Below are 19,111 nucleotides of genomic sequence, written 5' to 3' on the forward strand. Positions count from 1 at the left end.
CTCAAGGATGATCAATGGAAACAGGATGGACCTGAGCTCAATTTCCAGCCTCATAGCAAAGGGTCTGAAAATGTATGTAAATAAGGTATTTTTAAAATATTTTTTTCATTAATAAAAACTATATGTTATCGCTTTGTCATTATATGGTATTGTGTGTAGATAGATTTTATTTTATTTCATCCATTTTAGTATAAGGCTGTAACGTAACAAAATGTGGAAAAAAGTAAGGGGTCTGAAAACTTTCCGAATGCACTGTACCTATGCAAGCTAGCTTCTTTTCCTTTGCTAGCCAGCCAACTAAATCTATCACACAATCACATCAAGCAGCTGAAATGACAGAAAACGATCTACATTTTTGTTTGTTTTACCTTGGATTATATTGCCATTTCTTTGGAAATATCCATTACAATGACCCTGATAAATGAATTTGCCTGGCTCAGAGAAGCTGTCAGTCTGGTCACATTCATACAGATCGCATGGTGGAGGTCCCCCAAAAAACGGCAACATTGATCCACAGGTCGGAGAGGTAGACAGCAAGGTTTAGACAAACCTCAACTGTTTCAAACCAAATGCTAGACTCTGGGCATTGGGAAATATTGAATATTACAAAATGTTTCCGCCCGGTTTCGAACCGGGGACCTTTCGCGTGTGAGGCGAACGTAATAACCACTACACTACGGAAACCGAATGATTGGAAAACTAAGGGTGTGACTGACTTTCGCGTGTGAGGCGAACGTGATAACCAATACACTACTGAAACTAAAGTCTGAATAGCAAATACTGAGAAGTGCGAAGGACCAATTTGTTAAAATGTGTTTCCGCCCGGTCTCGAACCGGGGACCTTTCGCGTGTTAGGCGAACGTGATAACCACTACACTACGGAAACCCAATGAGTGGAGTACTAAGGGTGTGGCTGACTTTGGCTGGGTGGGACATGTATCGCTCTCAGAACCTAATGAAATCAGAAATTGCTTAGTCAATTAATTAAACAATAAGGCTTGAGAAGCCGGGAATTATTGTGTGCAGCGGCTCTTGGAAGAGGCTTGGTGGTTCAAAACTTCTTCCATTTAAGAGTGATGGAAGCCACTGTGTTCTTGGGTACCTTCAATGCTGCAGAAATGACCAATCATTTGAATTTACCACAGGTGGACTCCAATCAAGTTGAAGAAACATCTCAAGGATGATCAATGGAAACAGGATGGACCTGAGCTCAATTTCCAGCCTCATAGCAAAGGGTCTGAAAATGTATGTAAATAAGGTATTTTTAAAATATTATTTTCATTAATAAAAACTATATGTTATCGCTTTGTCATTATGTGGTATTGTGTGTAGATAGATTTTATTTTATTTCATCCATTTTAGTATAAGGCTGTAACGTAACAAAATGTGGAAAAAAGTAAGGGGTTTGAAAACTTTCCGAATGCACTGTACCTATGCAGGCTAGCTTATTTTCCTTTGCTAGCCAGCCAACTAAATCTATCACACAATCACATCAAGCAGCTGAAATTACAGAAAACGATCTACATTTTTGTTTGTTTTACCTTGGATTATATTGCCATTTCTTTGGATATATCCATTACAATGACCCTGATAAATGAATTTGCCTGGCTCAGAGAAGCTGTCAGTCTGGTCACATTCATACAGATCGCATGGTGGAGGTCCCCCAAAAAACGGCAACATTGATCCACAGGTCGGAGAGGTAGACAGCAAGGTTTAGACAAACCTCAACTGTTTCAAACCAAATGCTAGCCTCTGGGCATTGGGAAATACTGAATATTACCAAATGTTTCCGCCCGGTTTCGAATCGGGGACCTTTTGCGTGTGAGGCGAACGTGATAACCACTACACTACGGAAACCGAATGATTGGAAAACTAAGGGTGTGACTGACTTTCGCGTGTGAGGCGAACGTGATAACCAATACACTACTGAAACTAAAGTCTGAATAGCAAATACTGAGAAGTGCGAAGGACCAATTTGTTAAAATGTGTTTCCGCCCGGTCTCGATCCGGGGACCTTTCGCGTGTTAGGTGAACGTGATAACCACTACACTACGGAAACCCAATGAGTGGAATACTAAGGGTGTGGCTGACTTTGGCTGGGTGGGACATTTATCGCTCTCAGAACCTAATGAAATCAGAAATTACTTAGTCAATTAATTAAACAATAAGGCTTGAGAAGCCGGGAATTATTGTGTGCAGCGGCTCTTGGAAGAGGCTTGGTGGTTCAAAACTTCTTCCATTTAAGAGTGATGGAAGCCACTGTGTTCTTGGGTACCTTCAATGCTGCAGAAATGACCAATCATTTGAATTTACCACAGGTGGACTCCAATCAAGTTGAAGAAACATCTCAAGGATGATCAATGGAAACAGGATGGACCTGAGCTCAATTTCCAGCCTCATAGCAAAGGGTCTGAAAATGTATGTAAATAAGGTATTTTTAAAATGTTTTTTTCATTAATAAAAACTATATGTTATCGCTTTGTCATTATGTGGTATTGTGTGTAGATAGATTTTATTTTATTTCATCCATTTTAGTATAAGGCTGTAACGTAACAAAATGTGGAAAAAAGTAAGGGGTCTGAAAACTTTCCGAATGCACTGTACCTATGCAGGCTAGCTTATTTTCCTTTGCTAGCCAGCCAACTAAATCTATCACACAATCACATCAAGCAGCTGAAATTACAGAAAACGATCTACATTTTTGTTTGTTTTACCTTGGATTATATTGCCATTTCTTTGGATATATCCATTACAATGACCCTGATAAATGAATTTGCCTGGCTCAGAGAAGCTGTCAGTCTGGTCACATTCATACAGATCGCATGGTGGAGGTCCCCCAAAAAACGGCAACATTGATCCACAGGTCGGAGAGGTAGACAGCAAGGTTTAGACAAACCTCAACTGTTTCAAACCAAATGCTAGCCTCTGGGCATTGGGAAATACTGAATATTACCAAATGTTTCCGCCCGGTTTTGAATCGGGGACCTTTCGCGTGTGAGGCAAACGTGATAACCACTACACTACGGAAACCGAATGATTGGAAAACTAAGGGTGTGACTGACTTTCGCGTGTGAGGCGAACGTGATAACCAATACACTACTGAAACTAAAGTCTGAATAGCAAATACTGAGAAGTGCGAAGGACCAATTTGTTCAAATGTGCTTCCGCCCCGGTCTCGAACCGGGGACCTTTCGCGTGTTAGGCGAACGTGATAACCACTACACTACGGAAACCCAATGAGTGGAATACTAAGGGTGTGGCTGACTTTGGCTGGGTGGGACATTTATCGCTCTCAGAACCTAATGAAATCAGAAATTACTTAGTCAATTAATTAAACAATAAGGCTTGAGAAGCCGGGAATTATTGTGTGCAGCGGCTCTTGGAAGAGGCTTGGTGGTTCAAAACTTCTTCCATTTAAGAGTGATGGAAGCCACTGTGTTCTTGGGTACCTTCAATGCTGCAGAAATGACCAATCATTTGAATTTACCACAGGTGGACTCCAATCAAGTTGAAGAAACATCTCAAGGATGATCAATGGAAACAGGATGGACCTGAGCTCAATTTCCAGCCTCATAGCAAAGGGTCTGAAAATGTATGTAAATAAGGTATTTTTAAAATATTTTTTTCATTAATAAAAACTATATGTTATCGCTTTGTCATTATGTGGTATTGTGTGTAGATAGATTTTATTTTATTTCATCCATTTTAGTATAAGGCTGTAACGTAACAAAATGTGGAAAAAAGTAAGGGGTCTGAAAACTTTCCGAATGCACTGTACCTATGCAGGCTAGCTTATTTTCCTTTGCTAGCCAGCCAACTAAATCTATCACACAATCACATCAAGCAGCTGAAATTACAGAAAACGATCTACATTTTTGTTTGTTTTACCTTGGATTATATTGCCATTTCTTTGGATATATCCATTACAATGACCCTGATAAATGAATTTGCCTGGCTCAGAGAAGCTGTCAGTCTGGTCACATTCATACAGATCGCATGGTGGAGGTCCCCCAAAAAACGGCAACATTGATCCACAGGTCGGAGAGGTAGACAGCAAGGTTTAGACAAACCTCAACTGTTTCAAACCAAATGCTAGCCTCTGGGCATTGGGAAATACTGAATATTACCAAATGTTTCCGCCCGGTTTTGAATCGGGGACCTTTCGCGTGTGAGGCAAACGTGATAACCACTACACTACGGAAACCGAATGATTGGAAAACTAAGGGTGTGACTGACTTTCGCGTGTGAGGCGAACGTGATAACCAATACACTACTGAAACTAAAGTCTGAATAGCAAATACTGAGAAGTGCGAAGGACCAATTTGTTCAAATGTGCTTCCGCCCGGTCTCGAACCGGGGACCTTTCGCGTGTTAGGCGAACGTGATAACCACTACACTACGGAAACCCAATGAGTGGAATACTAAGGGTGTGGCTGACTTTGGCTGGGTGGGACATTTATCGCTCTCAGAACCTAATGAAATCAGAAATTACTTAGTCAATTAATTAAACAATAAGGCTTGAGAAGCCGGGAATTATTGTGTGCAGCGGCTCTTGGAAGAGGCTTGGTGGTTCAAAACTTCTTCCATTTAAGAGTGATGGAAGCCACTGTGTTCTTGGGTACCTTCAATGCTGCAGAAATGACCAATCATTTGAATTTACCACAGGTGGACTCCAATCAAGTTGAAGAAACATCTCAAGGATGATCAATGGAAACAGGATGGACCTGAGCTCAATTTCCAGCCTCATAGCAAAGGGTCTGAAAACGTACATAAATAAGGTATTTTTAAAATATTTAATGGGTATTATGGCTCTTTCTGTGGTACTCAATTTGGGATATTATGTGAGGTAGACATGAGAAGCCGGGAATTATCGTGTGCAGCCGGAACTTGGAAGAGGCTTGGTGGTTCCAAACTTCTTCTATTTAAGAGTGATGGAAGCCACTGTGTTCTTGGGTACCTTCAATGCTGCAGAAATGACCAATCATTTGAATTTACCACAGGTGGACTCCAATCAAGTTGAAGAAACATCTCAAGGATGATCAATGGAAACAGGATGGACCTGAGCTCAATTTCCAGCCTCATAGCAAAGGGTCTGAAAATGTATGTAAATAAGGTATTTTTAAAATATTATTTTCATTAATAAAAACTATATGTTATCGCTTTGTCATTATGTGGTATTGTGTGTAGATAGATTTTATTTTATTTCATCCATTTTAGTATAAGGCTGTAACGTAACAAAATGTGGAAAAAAGTAAGGGGTTTGAAAACTTTCCGAATGCACTGTACCTATGCAGGCTAGCTTATTTTCCTTTGCTAGCCAGCCAACTAAATCTATCACACAATCACATCAAGCAGCTGAAATTACAGAAAACGATCTACATTTTTGTTTGTTTTACCTTGGATTATATTGCCATTTCTTTGGATATATCCATTACAATGACCCTGATAAATGAATTTGCCTGGCTCAGAGAAGCTGTCAGTCTGGTCACATTCATACAGATCGCATGGTGGAGGTCCCCCAAAAAACGGCAACATTGATCCACAGGTCGGAGAGGTAGACAGCAAGGTTTAGACAAACCTCAACTGTTTCAAACCAAATGCTAGCCTCTGGGCATTGGGAAATACTGAATATTACCAAATGTTTCCGCCCGGTTTCGAATCGGGGACCTTTTGCGTGTGAGGCGAACGTGATAACCACTACACTACGGAAACCGAATGATTGGAAAACTAAGGGTGTGACTGACTTTCGCGTGTGAGGCGAACGTGATAACCAATACACTACTGAAACTAAAGTCTGAATAGCAAATACTGAGAAGTGCGAAGGACCAATTTGTTAAAATGTGTTTCCGCCCGGTCTCGATCCGGGGACCTTTCGCGTGTTAGGTGAACGTGATAACCACTACACTACGGAAACCCAATGAGTGGAATACTAAGGGTGTGGCTGACTTTGGCTGGGTGGGACATTTATCGCTCTCAGAACCTAATGAAATCAGAAATTACTTAGTCAATTAATTAAACAATAAGGCTTGAGAAGCCGGGAATTATTGTGTGCAGCGGCTCTTGGAAGAGGCTTGGTGGTTCAAAACTTCTTCCATTTAAGAGTGATGGAAGCCACTGTGTTCTTGGGTACCTTCAATGCTGCAGAAATGACCAATCATTTGAATTTACCACAGGTGGACTCCAATCAAGTTGAAGAAACATCTCAAGGATGATCAATGGAAACAGGATGGACCTGAGCTCAATTTCCAGCCTCATAGCAAAGGGTCTGAAAATGTATGTAAATAAGGTATTTTTAAAATATTTTTTTCATTAATAAAAACTATATGTTATCGCTTTGTCATTATGTGGTATTGTGTGTAGATAGATTTTATTTTATTTCATCCATTTTAGTATAAGGCTGTAACGTAACAAAATGTGGAAAAAAGTAAGGGGTCTGAAAACTTTCCGAATGCACTGTACCTATGCAGGCTAGCTTATTTTCCTTTGCTAGCCAGCCAACTAAATCTATCACACAATCACATCAAGCAGCTGAAATTACAGAAAACGATCTACATTTTTGTTTGTTTTACCTTGGATTATATTGCCATTTCTTTGGATATATCCATTACAATGACCCTGATAAATGAATTTGCCTGGCTCAGAGAAGCTGTCAGTCTGGTCACATTCATACAGATCGCATGGTGGAGGTCCCCCAAAAAACGGCAAAATTGATCCACAGGTCGGAGAGGTAGACAGCAAGGTTTAGACAAACCTCAACTGTTTCAAACCAAATGCTAGCCTCTGGGCATTGGGAAATACTGAATATTACCAAATGTTTCCGCCCGGTTTTGAATCGGGGACCTTTCGCGTGTGAGGCAAACGTGATAACCACTACACTACGGAAACCGAATGATTGGAAAACTAAGGGTGTGACTGACTTTCGCGTGTGAGGCGAACGTGATAACCAATACACTACTGAAACTAAAGTCTGAATAGCAAATACTGAGAAGTGCGAAGGACCAATTTGTTCAAATGTGCTTCCGCCCGGTCTCGAACCGGGGACCTTTCGCGTGTTAGGCGAACGTGATAACCACTACACTACGGAAACCCAATGAGTGGAATACTAAGGGTGTGGCTGACTTTGGCTGGGTGGGACATTTATCGCTCTCAGAACCTAATGAAATCAGAAATTACTTAGTCAATTAATTAAACAATAAGGCTTGAGAAGCCGGGAATTATTGTGTGCAGCGGCTCTTGGAAGAGGCTTGGTGGTTCAAAACTTCTTCCATTTAAGAGTGATGGAAGCCACTGTGTTCTTGGGTACCTTCAATGCTGCAGAAATGACCAATCATTTGAATTTACCACAGGTGGACTCCAATCAAGTTGAAGAAACATCTCAAGGATGATCAATGGAAACAGGATGGACCTGAGCTCAATTTCCAGCCTCATAGCAAAGGGTCTGAAAACGTACATAAATAAGGTATTTTTAAAATATTTAATGGGTATTATGGCTCTTTCTGTGGTACTCAATTTGGGATATTATGTGAGGTAGACATGAGAAGCCGGGAATTATCGTGTGCAGCCGGAACTTGGAAGAGGCTTGGTGGTTCCAAACTTCTTCTATTTAAGAGTGATGGAAGCCACTGTGTTCTTGGGTACCTTCAATGCTGCAGAAATGACCAATCATTTGAATTTACCACAGGTGGACTCCAATCAAGTTGAAGAAACATCTCAAGGATGATCAATGGAAACAGGATGGACCTGAGCTCAATTTCCAGCCTCATAGCAAAGGGTCTGAAAATGTATGTAAATAAGGTATTTTTAAAATATTTTTTTCGTTAATAAAAACTATATGTTATCGCTTTGTCATTATGTGGTATTGTGTGTAGATAGATTTTATTTTATTTCATCCATTTTAGTATAAGGCTGTAACGTAACAAAATGTGGAAAAAAGTAAGAGGTCTGAAAACATTCCGAATGCACTGTACCTATGCAGGCTAGCTTCTTTTCCTTTGCTAGCCAGCCAACTAAATCTATCACACAATCACATCAAGCAGCTGAAATGACAGAAAACGATCTACATTTTTGTTTGTTTTACCTTGGATTATATTGCCATTTCTTTGGATATATCCATTACAATGACCCTGATAAATGAATTTGCCTGGCTCAGAGAAGCTGTCAGTCTGGTCACATTCATACAGATCGCATGGTGGAGGTCCCCAAAAAAACGGCAACATTGATCCACAGGTCGGAGAGGTAGACAGCAAGGTTTAGACAAACCTCAACTGTTTCAAACCAAATGCTAGCCTCTGGGCATTGGGAAATATTGAATATTACAAGATGTTTCCGCCCAGTTTCAAACCGGGGACCTTTTGCGTGTGAGGCGAATGTGATAACCACTACACTACGGAAACTGAATGATTGGAAAACTAAGGGTGTCTGAAAACGTACGTAAATAAGGTATTTTTAAAATATTTAATGGGTATTATGGCTCTTTATGTGGTACTCAATTTGGGATATTATGTGAGGTAGACATGAGAAGCCGGGAATTATCGTGTGCAGCCGGAACTTGGAAGAGGCTTGGTGGTTCCAAACTTCTTCTATTTAAGAGTGATGGAAGCCACTGTGTTCTTGGGTACCTTCAATGCTGCAGAAATGACCAATCATTTGAATTTACCACAGGTGGACTCCAATCAAGTTGAAGAAACATCTCAAGGATGATCAATGGAAACAGGATGGACCTGAGCTCAATTTCCAGCCTCATAGCAAAGAGTCTGAAAACGTACATAAATAAGGTATTTTTAAAATATTTAATGGGTATTATGGCTCTTTCTGTGGTACTCAATTTGGGATATTATGTGAGGTAGACATGAGAAGCCGGGAATTATCGTGTGCAGCCGGAACTTGGAAGAGGCTTGGTGGTTCCAAACTTCTTCTATTTAAGAGTGATGGAAGCCACTGTGTTCTTGGGTACCTTCAATGCTGCAGAAATGACCAATCATTTGAATTTACCACAGGTGGACTCCAATCAAGTTGAAGAAACATCTCAAGGATGATCAATGGAAACAGGATGGACCTGAGCTCAATTTCCAGCCTCATAGCAAAGGGTCTGAAAATATATGTAATTAAGGTATTTTTAAAATATTTTTTTCATTAATAAAAACTATATGTTATCGCTTTGTCATTATGTGGTATTGTGTGTAGATAGATTTTATTTTATTTCATCCATTTTAGTATAAGGCTGTAACGTAACAAAATGTGTAAAAAAGTAAGGGGTCTGAAAACTTTCCGAATGCACTGTACCTATGCAAGCTAGCTTCTTTTCCTTTGCTAGCCAGCCAACTAAATCTATCACACAATCACATCAAGCAGCTGAAATGACAGAAAACGATCTACATTTTTGTTTGTTTTACCTTGGATTATATTGCCATTTCTTTGGAAATATCCATTACAATGACCCTGATAAATGAATTTGCCTGGCTCAGAGAAGCTGTCAGTCTGGTCACATTCATACAGATCGCATGGTGGAGGTCCCCAAAAAAACGGCAACATTGATCCACAGGTCGGAGAGGTAGACAGCAAGGTTTAGACAAACCTCAACTGTTTCAAACCAAATGCTAGCCTCTGGGCATTGGGAAATATTGAATATTACAAAATGTTTCCGCCCGGTTTCGAACCGGGGACCTTTCGCGTGTGAGGCGAACGTGATAACCACTACACTACAGAAACCGAATGATTGGAAAACTAAGGGTGTGACTGACTTTCGCGTGTGAGGCGAACGTGATAACCAATACACTACTGAAACTAAAGTCTGAATAGCAAATACTGAGAAGTGCGAAGGACCAATTTGTTAAAATGTGTTTCCGCCCGGTCTCGAACCGGGGACCTTTCGCGTGTTAGGCGAACGTGATAACCACTACACTACAGAAACCCAATGAGTGGAGTACTAAGGGTGTGGCTGACTTTGGCTGGGTGGGACATTTATCGCTCTCAGAACCTAATGAAATCAGAAATTACTTAGTCAATTAATTAAACAATAAGGCTTGAGAAGCCGGGAATTATTGTGTGCAGCGGCTCTTGGAAGAGGCTTGGTGGTTCAAAACTTCTTCCATTTAAGAGTGATGGAAGCCACTGTGTTCTTGGGTACCTTCAATGCTGCAGAAATGACCAATCATTTGAATTTACCACAGGTGGACTCCAATCAAGTTGAAGAAACATCTCAAGGATGATCAATGGAAACAGGATGGACCTGAGCTCAATTTCCAGCCTCATAGCAAAGGGTCTGAAAACGTACATAAATAAGGTATTTTTAAAATATTTAATGGGTATTATGGCTCTTTCTGTGGTACTCAATTTGGGATATTATGTGAGTTAGACATGAGAAGCCGGGAATTATCGTGTGCAGCCGGAACTTGGAAGAGGCTTGGTGGTTCCAAACTTCTTCTATTTAAGAGTGATGGAAGCCACTGTGTTCTTGGGTACCTTCAATGCTGCAGAAATGACCAATCATTTGAATTTACCACAGGTGGACTCCAATCAAGTTGAAGAAACATCTCAAGGATGATCAATGGAAACAGGATGGACCTGAGCTCAATTTCCAGCCTCATAGCAAAGGGTCTGAAAATATATGTAAATAAGGTATTTTTAAAATATTTTTTTCATTAATAAAAACTATATGTTATCGCTTTGTCATTATGTGGGATTGTGTGTAGATAGATTTTATTTTATTTCATCCATTTTAGTATAAGGCTGTAACGTAACAAAATGTGGAAAAAAGTAAGGGGTCTGAAAACTTTCCGAATGCACTGTACCTATGCAAGCTAGCTTCTTTTCCTTTGCTAGCCAGCCAACTAAATCTATCACACAATCACATCAAGCAGCTGAAATGACAGAAAACGATCTACATTTTTGTTTGTTTTACCTTGGATTATATTGCCATTTCTTTGGAAATATCCATTACAATGACCCTGATAAATGAATTTGCCTGGCTCAGAGAAGCTGTCAGTCTGGTCACATTCATACAGATCGCATGGTGGAGGTCCCCCAAAAAACGGCAAAATTGATCCACAGGTCGGAGAGGTAGACAGCAAGGTTTAGACAAACCTCAACTGTTTCAAACCAAATGCTAGCCTCTGGGCATTGGGAAATATTGAATATTACAAAATGTTTCCGCCCGGTTTCGAACCGGGGACCTTTCGTGTGTTAGGCGAACGTGATAACCACTACACTACGGAAACCCAATGAGTGGAATACTAAGGGTGTGGCTGACTTTGGCTGGGAGGGACATTTATCGCTCTCAGAACCTAATGAAATCAGAAATTACTTAGTCAATTAATTAAACAATAAGGCTTGAGAAGCCGGGAATTATTGTGTGCAGCGGCTCTTGGAAGAGGCTTGGTGGTTCAAAACTTCTTCCATTTAAGAGTGATGGAAGCCACTGTGTTCTTGGGTACCTTCAATGCTGCAGAAATGACCAATCATTTGAATTTACCACAGGTGGACTCCAATCAAGTTGAAGAAACATCTCAAGGATGATCAATGGAAACAGGATGGACCTGAGCTCAATTTCCAGCCTCATAGCAAAGGGTCTGAAAATGTATGTAAATAAGGTATTTTTAAAATATATTTTTCATTAATAAAAACTATATGTTATCGCTTTGTCATTATGTGGTATTGTGTGTAGATAGATTTTATTTTATTTCATCCATTTTAGTATAAGGCTGTAACGTAACAAAATGTGGAAAAAAGTAAGGGGTCTGAAAACTTTCCGAATGCACTGTACCTATGCAGGCTAGCTTATTTTCCTTTGCTAGCCAGCCAACTAAATCTATCACACAATCACATCAAGCAGCTGAAATGACAGAAAACGATCTACATTTTTGTTTGTTTTACCTTGGATTATATTGCCATTTCTTTGGATATATCCATTACAATGACCCTGATAAATGAATTTGCCTGGCTCAGAGAAGCTGTCAGTCTGGTCACATTCATACAGATCGCATGGTGGAGGTCCCCCAAAAAACGGCTAAATTGATCCACAGGTCGGAGAGGTAGACAGCAAGGTTTAGACAAACCTCAACTGTTTCAAACCAAATGCTAGCCTCTGGGCATTGGGAAATATTGAATATTACAAAATGCTTCCGCCCGGTTTCGAACCGGGGACCTTTCGCATGTGAGGCGAATGTGATAACCACTACACTACGGAAACCGAATGTTTGGAAAACTAAGGGTGTGACTCACTTTCGCGTGTGAGGCGAACGTGATAACCAATACACTACTGAAACTAAAGTCTGAATAGCAAATACTGAGAAGTGCGAAGGACCAATTTGTTAAAATGTGTTTCCGCCCGGTCTCGAACCGGGGACCTTTCGCGTGTTATGCGAACGTGATAACCACTACACTACGGAAACCCAATGAGTGGCATACTAAGGGTGTGGCTGACTTTGGCTGGGTGGGACATTTATCGCTCTCAGAACCTAATGAAATCAGAAATTACTTAGTCAATTAATTAAACAATAAGGCTTGAGAAGCCGGGAATTATTGTGTGCAGCGGCTCTTGGAAGAGGCTTGGTGGTTCAAAACTTCTTCCATTTAAGAGTGATGGAAGCCACTGTGTTCTTGGGTACCTTCAATGCTGCAGAAATGACCAATCATTTGAATTTACCACAGGTGGACTCCAATCAAGTTGAAGAAACATCTCAAGGATGATCAATGGAAACAGGCTGGACCTGAGCTCAATTTCCAGTCTCATAGCAAAGGGTCTGAAAATGTATGTAAATAAGGTATTTTTAAAATATTTTTTTCATTAAAAAAACTATATGCTATCACTTTGTCATTATGTGGTATTCTGTGTAGATAGATTTTATTTTATTTCATCCATTTTAGTATAAGGCTGTAACGTAACAAAATGTGGAAAAAAGTAAGGGGTCTGAAAACTTTCTGAATGCACTGTACCTATGCAGGCTAGCTTCTTTTCCTTTGCTAGCCAGCCAACTAAATCTATCACACAATCACATCAAGCAGCTGAAATGACAGAAAACGATCTACATTTTTGTTTGTTTTACCTTGGATTATATTGCCATTTCTTTGGATATATCCATTACAATGACCCTGATAAATTAATTTGCCTGGCTCAGAGAAGCTGTCAGTCTGGTCACATTCATACAGATCGCATGGTGGAGGTCCCCAAAAAAACGGCAACATTGATCCACAGGCCGGAGAGGTAGACAGGAAGGTTTAGACAAACCTCAACTGTTTCAAACCAAATGCTAGCCTCTGGGCATTGGGAAATATTGAATATTACAAAATGTTTCCGCCCGGTTTCGAACCGGGGACCTTTCGCGTGTGAGGCGAACGTGATAACCACTACACTACGGAAGCCAAACGATTGGAAAACTAAGGGTGTGACTGACTTTCGCGTGTGAGGCGAACGTGATAACCAATACACTACTGAAACTAAAGTCTGAATAGCAAATACTGAGAAGTGCGAAGGACCAATTTGTTAAAATGTGTTTCCACCCAGTCTCGAACCGGGGACCTTTCTGGTGTTAGGCGAACGTGAAAACCACTACACTACGGAAACCCAATGAGTGGAATACTAAGGGTGTGGCTGACTTTGGCTGGGTGGGACATTTATCGCTCTCAGAACCTAATGAAATCAGAAATGACTTAGTCAATTAATTTAACAATAAGGCTTGAGAAGCCGGGAATTATTGTGTGCAGCGGCTCTTGGAAGAGGCTTGGTGGTTCAAAACTTATTCCATTTAAGAGTGATGGAAGCCACTGTGTTCTTGGGTACCTTCAATGCTGCAGAAATGACCAATCATTTGAATTTACCACAGGTGGACTCCAATCAAGTTGAAGAAACATCTCAAGGATGATCAATGGAAACAGGATGGACCTGAGCTCAATTTCCAGCCTCATAGCAAAGGGTCTGAAAACGTACGTAAATAAGGTATTTTTAAAATATTTAATGGGTATTATGGCTCTTTCTGTGGTACTCAATTTGGGATATTATGTGAGGTAGACATGAGAAGCCGGGAATTATCGTGTGCAGCCGGAACTTGGAAGAGGCTTGGGGGTTCCAAACTTCTTCTATTTAAGAGTGATGGAAGCCACTGTGTTCTTGGGTACCTTCAATGCTGCAGAAATGACCAATCATTTGAATTTACCACAGGTGGACTCCAATCAAGTTGAAGAAACATCTCAAGGATGATCAATGGAAACAGGATGGACCTGAGCTCAATTTCCAGCCTCATAGCAAAGGGTCTGAAAATGTATGTAAATGAGGTATTTTTAAATTATTTTTTTCATTAATAAAAACGATATGTTATCGCTTTGTCATTATGTGGTATTGTGTGTAGATAGATTTGATTTTATTTCATCCATTTTAGTATAAGGCTGTAACGTAACAAAATGTGGAAAAATGTAAGGGGTCTGAAAACTTTCCGAATGCACTGTACCTATTTTGGCTAGCTTATTTTCCTTTGCTAGCCAGCCAACTAAATCTATCACACAATCACATCAAGCAGCTGAAATGACAGAAAACGATCTACTTTTTTGTTTGTTTTACCTTGGATTATATTGCCATTTCTTTGGATATATCCATTACAATGACCCTGATAAATGAATTTGCCTGGCTCAGAGAAGCTGTCAGTCTGGTCACATTCATACAGATCGCATGGTGGAGGTCCCCAAAAAAACGGCAACATTGATCCACAGGTCGGAGAGGTAGACAGCAAGGTTTAGACAAACCTCAACTGTTTCACACCAAATGCTAGCCTCTGGGCATTGGGAAATATTGAATATTACAAAATATTTCCGCCCGGTTTTGAAATGGGGACCTGTCGCGTGTGAGGCGAACGTGATAACCACTACACTACGGAAACCGAATGATTGGAAAACTAAGGGTGTGACTGACTTTCGCGTGTGAGGCGAACGTGATAACCTATACACTACTGAAACTAAAGTCTGAATAGCAAATACTGAGAAGTGCGAAGGACCAATTTGTTAAATTAATGACCTAATGAAATCAGAAATTACTTAGTCAATTAATTAAACAATAAGGCTTGAGAAGCCGGGAATTATTGCATGCAGCGGCTCTTGGAAGAGGCTTGGTGGTTCAAAACTTCTTCCATTTAAGAGTGACGGAAGCCACTGTGTTCTTGGGTACCTTCAATGCTGCAGAAATGACCAATCATTTGAATTTACCACAGGTGGACTCCAATCAAGTTGAAGAAACATCTCAAGGATGATCAATGGAAACAGGATGGACCTGAGCTCAATTTCCAGCCTCATAGCAAAGGGTCTGAAAACGTACGTAAATAAGGTATTTTTAAAATATTTAATGGGTATTATGGCTCTTTCTGTGGTACTCAATTTGGGATATTATGTGAGGTAGACATGAGAAGCCGGGAATTATCGTGTGCACCCGGAACTTGGAAGAGGCTTGGTGGTTCCAAACTTCTTCTATTTAAGAGTGATGGAAGCCACTGTGTTCTTGGGTACCTTCAATGCTGCAGAAATGACCAATCATTTGAATTTACCACAGGTGGACTCCAATCAAGTTGAAGAAACATCTCAAGGATGATCAATGGAAACAGGATGGACCTGAGCTCAATTTCCAGCCTCATAGCAAAAGGTCTGAAAATGTATGTAAATAAGGTATTTTTAAAATATTTTTTTCATTAATAAAAACTATATGTTATCGCTTTGTCATTATGTGGTATTGTGTGTAGATAGATTTTATTTTATTTCATCCATTTTAGTATAAGGCTGTAACGTAACAAAATGTGGAAAAAAGTAAGGGGTCTGAAAACTTTCCAAATACACTGTACCTATGCAGGCTAGCTTCTTTTCCTTTGCTAGCCAGCCAACTAAATCTATCACACAATCACATCAAGCAGCTGAAATGACAGAAAACGATCTACATTTTTGTTTGTTTTACCTTGGATTATATTGCCATTTCTTTGGATATATCCATTACAATGACCCTGATAAATGAATTTGCCTGGCTCAGAGAAGCTGTCAGTCTGGTCACATTCATACAGATCGCATGGTGGAGGTCCCCAAAAAAACGGCAACATTGATCCACAGGTCGGAGAGGTAGACAGCAAGGTTTAGACAAACCTCAACTGTTTCAAACCAAATGCTAGACTCTGGGCATTGGGAAATATTGAATATTACAAAATATTTCCGCCCGGTTTTGAAATGGGGACCTGTCGCGTGTGAGGCGAACGTGATAACCACTACACTACGGAAACTGAATGATTGGAAAACTAAGGGTGTGACTGACTTTCGCGTGTGAGGCGAACGTGATAACCAATACACTACTGAAACTAAAGTCTGAATAGCAAATACTGAGAAGTGCGAAGGACCAATTTGTTAAATTAATGACCTAATGAAATCAGAAATTACTTAGTCAATTAATTAAACAATAAGGCTTGAGAAGCCGGGAATTATTGTGTGCAGCGGCTCTTGGAAGAGGCTTAGTGGTTCAAAACTTCTTCCATTTAAGAGTGATGGAAGCCACTGTGTTCTTGGGTACCTTCAATGCTGCAGAAATGACCAATCATTTGAATTTACCACAGGTGGACTCCAATCAAGTTGAAGAAACATCTCAAGGATGATCAATGGAAACAGGATGGACCTGAGCTCAATTTCCAGCCTCATAGCAAAGGGTCTGAAAATGTATGTAAATAAAGTATTTTTAAAATATTTTTTTCATTAATAAAAACTATATGTTATCGCTTTGTCATTATGTGGTATTGTGTGTAGATAGATTTTATTTTATTTCTTCCATTTTAGTATAAGGCTGTAACGTAACAAAATGTGGAAAAAAGTAAGGGGTCTGAAAATATTCCGAATGCACTGTACCTATGCAGGCTAGCTTCTTTTCCTTTGCTAGCCAGCCAACTAAATCTATCACACAATCACATCAAGCAGCTGAAATGACAGAAAACGATCTACATTTTTGTTTGTTTTACCTTGGATTATATTGCCATTTCTTTGGATATATCCATTACAATGACCCTGATAAATGAATTTGCCTGGCTCAGAGAAGCTGTCAGTCTGGTCACATTCATACAGATCGCATGGTGGAGGTCCCCCAAAAAACGGCTAAATTGATCCACAGGTCGGAGAGGTAGACAGCAAGGTTTAGACAAACCTCAACTGTTTCAAACCAAATGCTAGCCTCTGGGCATTGGGAAATATTGAATATTACAAAATGCTTCCGCCCGGTTTCGAACCGGGGACCTTTCGCATGTGAGGCGAATGTGATAACCACTACACTACGGAAACCGAATGTTTGGAAAACTAAGGGTGTGACTCACTTTCGCGTGTGAGGCGAACGTGATAACCAATACACTACTGAAACTAAAGTCTGAATAGCAAATACTAATTTGTTAAAATGTGTTTCCGCCCGGTCTCGAACTGGAGACCTTTCGCGTGTAAGGCGAACGTGATAACCACTACACTACGGAAACCCAATGAGTGGAATACTAAGGGTGTGGCTGACTTTCGCGTGTGAGGCGAACGTGATAACCAATACACTACTGAAACTAAAGTCTGAATAGCAAATACTGAGAAGTGCGAAGGACCAATTTGTTAAAATGTGTTTCCGCCCGGTCTCGAACCGGGGACCTTTCGCATGTTAGCTGAACGTGATAACCACTACACTACGGAAACCCAATGAGTGGAATACTAAGGGTGTGGCTGACTTTGGCTGGGTGGGACATTTATCGCTCTCGGAACCTAATGAAATCAGAAATTACTTAGTCAATTAATTAAACAATAAGGCTTGAGAAGCCGGGAATTATTGTGTGCAGCGGCTCTTGGAAGAGGCTTAGTGGTTCAAAACTTCTTCCATTTAAGAGTGATGGAAGCCACTGTGTTCTTGGGTACCTTCAATGCTGCAGAAATGACCAATCATTTGAATTTACCACAGGTGGACTCCAATCAAGTTGAAGAAACATCTCAAGGATGATCAATGGAAACAGGATGGACCTGAGCTCAATTTCCAGCCTCATAGCAAAGGGTCTGAAAATGTATGTAAATAAGGTATTTTTAAAATATTTTTTTCATTAATAAAAACTATATGTTATCGCTTTGTCATTATATGGTATTGTGTGTAGATAGATTTTATTTTATTTCTTCCATTTTAGTATAAGGCTGTAACGTAACAAAATGTGGAAAAAAGTAAGGGGTCTGAAAATATTCCGAATGCACTGTACCTATGCAGGCTAGCTTCTTTTCCTTTGCTAGCCAGCCAACTAAATCTATCACACAATCACATCAAGCAGCTGAAATGACAGAAAACGATCTACATTTTTGTTTGTTTTACCTTGGATTATATTACCATTTCTTTGGATATATCCATTACAATGACCCTGATAAATGAATTTGCCTGGCTCAGAGAAGCTGTCAGTCTGGTCACATTCATACAGATCGCATGGTGGAGGTCCCCCAAAAAACGGCAACATTGATCCACAGGTCGGAGAGGTAGACAGCAAGGTTTAGACAAACCTCAACTGTTTCAAACCAAATGCTAGCCTCTGGGCATTGGGAAATATTGAATATTACAAAATGTTTCCGCCCGGTTTCGAACCGGGGACCTTTCGCGTGTGAGGCGAACGTGATAACCAATACACTACTGAAACTAAAGTCTGAATAGCAAATACTAATTTGTTAAAATGTGTTTCCGCCCGGTCTCGAACTGGGGACCTTTCGCGTGTAAGGCGAACGTGATAACCACTACACTACGGAAACCCAATGAGTGGAATACTAAGGGTGTGGCTGACTTTCGCGTGTGAGGCGAACGTGATAACCAATACACTACTGAAACTAAAGTCTGAATAGCAAATACTGAGAAGTGCGAAGGACCAATTTGTTAAAATGTGTTTCCGCCCGGTCTCGAACCGGGGACCTTTCGCATGTTAGGTGAACGTGATAACCACTACACTACGGAAACCCAATGAGTGGAATACTAAGGGTGTGGCTGACTTTGGCTGGGTGGGACATTTATCGCTCTCGGAACCTAATGAAATCAGAAATTACTTAGTCAATTAATTAAACAATAAGGCTTGAGAAGCCGGGAATTATTGTGTGCAGCGGCTCTTGGAAGAGGCTTAGT

The 19,111-nt window shown here is 40.3% G+C and overlaps 8 non-coding genes across 8 annotated transcripts; all 8 read right to left on the reverse strand.

The window, feature by feature from the left end:
* Nucleotides 1–813: 813 nt before the first annotated feature.
* trnav-aac (transfer RNA valine (anticodon AAC)) lies at nucleotides 814–886 on the reverse strand. Its single transcript has one exon. It is a non-coding gene; the product is annotated as a tRNA-Val (tRNA).
* A 3,447-nt stretch (nucleotides 887–4,333) lies between these two features.
* trnav-aac (transfer RNA valine (anticodon AAC)) lies at nucleotides 4,334–4,406 on the reverse strand. The gene has a single exon. It is a non-coding gene; the product is annotated as a tRNA-Val (tRNA).
* Nucleotides 4,407–7,014: 2,608 nt separating this feature from the next.
* Nucleotides 7,015–7,087, reverse strand: trnav-aac (transfer RNA valine (anticodon AAC)). The gene has a single exon. It is a non-coding gene; the product is annotated as a tRNA-Val (tRNA).
* A 2,548-nt stretch (nucleotides 7,088–9,635) lies between these two features.
* Nucleotides 9,636–9,708, reverse strand: trnav-cac (transfer RNA valine (anticodon CAC)). Its single transcript has one exon. It is a non-coding gene; the product is annotated as a tRNA-Val (tRNA).
* Nucleotides 9,709–9,837: 129 nt separating this feature from the next.
* On the reverse strand, nucleotides 9,838–9,910 carry trnav-aac (transfer RNA valine (anticodon AAC)). The gene has a single exon. It is a non-coding gene; the product is annotated as a tRNA-Val (tRNA).
* Nucleotides 9,911–13,286: 3,376 nt separating this feature from the next.
* trnav-cac (transfer RNA valine (anticodon CAC)) lies at nucleotides 13,287–13,359 on the reverse strand. Its single transcript has one exon. It is a non-coding gene; the product is annotated as a tRNA-Val (tRNA).
* Nucleotides 13,360–17,392: 4,033 nt separating this feature from the next.
* trnav-uac (transfer RNA valine (anticodon UAC)) lies at nucleotides 17,393–17,465 on the reverse strand. Its single transcript has one exon. It is a non-coding gene; the product is annotated as a tRNA-Val (tRNA).
* A 1,209-nt stretch (nucleotides 17,466–18,674) lies between these two features.
* trnav-uac (transfer RNA valine (anticodon UAC)) lies at nucleotides 18,675–18,747 on the reverse strand. The gene has a single exon. It is a non-coding gene; the product is annotated as a tRNA-Val (tRNA).
* Between the last annotated feature and the right edge of the window lie 364 nt (nucleotides 18,748–19,111).

The sequence above is a fragment of the Oncorhynchus mykiss genome, chromosome 8 (assembly GCF_057628025.1).
Source record: "Oncorhynchus mykiss isolate SJ-2025 chromosome 8, ASM5762802v1, whole genome shotgun sequence".
NCBI classification, from domain to species: Eukaryota; Metazoa; Chordata; class Actinopteri; order Salmoniformes; family Salmonidae; genus Oncorhynchus; species Oncorhynchus mykiss.